At 47.9% G+C, this 4,054-nt stretch overlaps 1 pseudogene; it reads left to right on the top strand.

Moving 5' to 3' along the window:
• Positions 1-2,787: 2,787 nt before the first annotated feature.
• On the top strand, positions 2,788-3,754 carry LOC145341655 (18S ribosomal RNA; annotated as a pseudogene).
• Positions 3,755-4,054: the final 300 nt, after the last annotated feature.

Below are 4,054 nucleotides of genomic sequence, written 5' to 3'. Positions count from 1 at the left end.
CTCTTTTCCCATTCTGCACAAGCCATGTTTTCAGTCATTGCATAGGTTCACTCAGCACACACTGAAGACAAGTATGTTTACCATCTGTTTTGATATCCATCCTGCTCAAAGTCTGTCCATTTGCCTTTATGAAGAACAAAATCAGCCACAACAACGGGGTGAGATCCCAGGCACAAGATAGGATGATGGAGCTCAAGCCACACATCCCCATTGTAGAGCAGGCGACAGAGCTTTTTGATGAGGACACTGACTATTCATCTTTGCCAAACTACTGAAACTGTGAGTGGTCTTTAATGTAGGTGACTATCCAGCCAATCATTAATTATCTCTTCTGTCTACTACAGACAGTAGCAAGAAAAAGAGACACAACGCCAGCCAACCCATCAGCCCCAGTCTTCACAGCACTCAGGTGAGGATCCTAAGGACCCACTGAATGTAGAGTTGTCACTGCATTCATGTGTACCCTCCACCAGTGCAGAGCCATACACCTCAGTGGGACCAAGTTTCAGAGCACGGTCAGGGTCACCACCTGGTGAACATAGCACTGATTTGGGTCCACAGCAGGCTGAGGCAGTGACAGTCAATGTCACTGACACTCAGAGAACTGCAGGAGAGCAGACTCCTGCTGGTTCTGCTGGCAAGCCTCCAAAATCAACCCTCAGAGAGAAGTTGAATCTCCAAAGACAAGCAGGGGAACAGCAGGGAGGATTGTTAGAGTCTGCAAACAGGTCAAAATGAAGGAAGTAGTCCATCCAAACTCTGCCTGATGTCATGGTACTGACAAACCAGCACTACGAGGTCGCCATTGGTGGCAAATGTCATGGAGATCCTATTCGGTTTTTGTCAGAAATGCACTCGGAGTTGCACACCATCACTGTAGACATGGGTGGGGTCCATCAGTGGCTATGCAAGAGGATATCTCAATCTCCCTCCCATCCTTCTCCTCTGGAAATAAGAGAGGGGTCTTCGAGCACCTATGGGGAAGAGAAGCATCAGCTGCATAACCTGAGGCAATCCACATAGGCTTCCCCTGTGCTGTCCCCCCTGCCTGAGGCCCCAGCAACTACTGCTTCTCTGGCTGAGATGCACCTGCCTCATGGCAGGAGACCCAAAGTAGGTTGGTCCCTCCATGTTTTGACCCTCTAGAGAACAGTCAACTAGTGATAGCAGTTAGCAAGCTGTCTCCACCTCTACTGTGGATGCATCCAGGTATGGAAGAAGAAAAATTAAAATAATTTAAGAACACAATGATGTTCAAAAACTATATCTACTTTGCACATATGTAAATATATTTTGCTAATCTTTAACTCTCATCCAATGATGGTTCTTCTATCTAATGAAATGCTTTGAGGTCAATTCTAGAGTGTAGGATCAAAACAGCTGAAGGCAAGATTGCCAATGGTGGAGCTATTAAAATCAGGAATGTGCAAAGGAACAGAATTGAAGAGACCGAGTTGCATTCTAGAGCTGGGAGTGTCTGCAGAAATAAGATAGGTTGAGGTCGTGGTAGTGTGTGAGATCCCTGTGGACTGTGACCCTGTGAATGCCTGATGGCCTTGTGAGAGTGTGGACAGAGAATGAGGAGTTTGACTTACCCTGGCAGAGTGGATTCATCCTCTTCTTGTGCTGGACAGTGATCCTCTTCTGAGGTCCACAGGCACTGACTGCACTATCCATCTCCTCCCAAGCCTTGGTGGTGAGGTTGTGTTTGCAAGCAAGGATCAAGCAAGAATTAATTTTTTGAGAAAGCCTGTTATATCTGAGTGTATAACTGTTATATCTGTTATATCTCACTGGAGGGGATATGCAACTCCATCTGGCAACTTACTGCTTCTTTGATGTGCCAGGTTATGCAGAGCACAGCTAAGCACATTGATGGAGGACACCCTTTGAAAATAATACTGGAGAGCGTCGTCTGACTGGTCCAGACATCTGAAAAGCATCTCCAGCATTCCAGTGCTCTGCTCAATCAAGAAATCACATTGTAGTTTGTAGTGGCTGTGGAACAGGCCACATCAGCCATGTCTTTTGAAGGTAGCCTTTGTCAATGAGCCAATCCTGAATGCATTGAGGGTGTTCAAAGATCTGTAGCATCTGTAAGCAGCTCAAGATGTAAGAGTTCTGTGAGCTGCCAAGGTATTGCATAAACCTCATAATCTGCTTTTCGTGATCACAGATCAGCTGAACATTGAGAGAGTGGAAGTCTTTTTTTATTGATGAATCGTAGTAGCTGTTGCCAGGGAGCTCTTCATAATACATTTGTGCAGTAGATGGCGCCCGACCTGCAGGAAGCCAGAGATCACTGCAAGTTCCAATGTTCTGGCAGTTTGGCTGGCTTCATCCAAGGAGAATTAGACATAATTATGTGTCTTACTAAATAGGATATCAGTGACCTCTTGGAAGCATTTATGAATGAAGGATTGTGATATTCAGTGGTGCTCCCCAGCCCTGGAGAAGCTACTCAATAGTTGAGTGCACCGGTTACTTTCAGAGCCATTGGTGATTGATGGTCTCCCAGGTCATGCAGCGTGCGATTCTCTCGAACAATTTGGCAGATATGAGCCAACATATCCCTTGACAAGCAAGGCATGTTCAGCATTGTTTCTCATATGAAAGTATGAGAGATGTCTTTGGTACAGCCTGTATCTCACCAAATGCTTCCATGGAACTGGTCTCTCTGCCTCTGTCTCTGGACCTTCAGTGGGCCTCACTGGTCCATGTTTTTCAGGATGAGGCTCTCCCTTTGGCCTTGCCTGACTGTGATGGACCTGCGGGAGGATCATTTACCTGGTTGATCCTGCCAGTAGCATATGCTTGACTCAAAGACTAAGCCATGCATGTCTAAGTACACACGGGCTGGTACAGTGAAACTGCGAATGGCTCATTACCGCAGGTTTGTCTCCTTTGCTCGATCGCACCGTTTACTCGGATAACTGTGGAAATTCTAGAGCTAATACATGCTAACGAGCGCCGACCCAGGATGGGGACGCGTGCATTTATCAGACTTGAAAACCATCCCGGGGCGTTCCCCGGCGGCTTTGGTGACTCTAGATAAAGTCGAGCCGATCGCGCGTCCATAGTGACTGCGACGGAGCATTTTTAGGTACCTGACCTATCAACTGTCGATGGTACTTTCCGCGTCTACCATGGTGACGACGGGTAACGGGGAATCAGGGTTCGATTCCGGAGAGGGAGCCTGAGAAACGGCTACCACATCCAAGGAAGGCAGCAGGCGCGCAAATTACCCACTGTCAAATCTGTGAGGTAGTGACGAAAAATAACAATACAGAACTCTTTCGAGGCTCTGTAATTGGAATGAGTACACTTTAAAACGGTCAATAAGGACCGATTGGCGGGCAAGTCTGGTGCCAGCAGCGGCGGTAATTCCAGCTCCAATAGCGTATATTAATGCTGCTGCAGTTAAAAAGCTCGTAGTTGGATCTTGGGAACGAGCTGGCGGTCCGCCGCGAGGCGAGCTACCGCCTGTCCCAGCCCTACCTCTCGATGCTCCCCTGATGCTCTTGGCTGAGTGTCTTGGGGGCCCGAAGCGTTTACTTTGAAAAAATTAGAGTATTCAAAGCAGGCCGGTTGTTTGAATACTGCAGCTAGGAATAATGGAATAGGACCACGGTTCTATTTTGTTGGTTTCCGGAACTGGGCCGGGCTATACTGGATTTAGTGTTGGGTAATGAGCCAGGGCAGGTGGGAGAGGTAGAGGTAGGCGAACATGTGGCTAACAGTGACCACATGTCCGTCTACTTTAGGATAAAAATGGAAAGGGACGAGTGCCGGCCGAACGGGAGTGTGCTGAACTGGGGAAAGGCGAGCTATGGCAGGATTAGGAGGGAGCTGCAGGACACTGATTGGGAGGGACTATTAGCTGGCAAGTCCACAGTTGGCAAGTGGGAGGCTTTTAAGGGCAAAATGAAATGGTTGCAGGGGAGGTATGTTCCGGTTAAGCGGAAGGATGGGAAAGGTAGGATTAGAGAGCCGTGGATTACAGCGGGTATTGAAGACTTGGTCAGGAAGAAGAGGGAGGCGTATGTTAGGTCGA

This window comes from Carcharhinus amblyrhynchos, chromosome 3 (genome assembly GCF_965287045.1).
Source record: "Carcharhinus amblyrhynchos chromosome 3, sCarAmb.v2.hapA, whole genome shotgun sequence".
In the NCBI taxonomy this organism is placed as follows: Eukaryota; Metazoa; Chordata; class Chondrichthyes; order Carcharhiniformes; family Carcharhinidae; genus Carcharhinus; species Carcharhinus amblyrhynchos.
The sequence above is the reverse complement of the archived record's forward strand: the minus strand, read 5'-3'. Positions and strand labels throughout refer to the sequence as shown.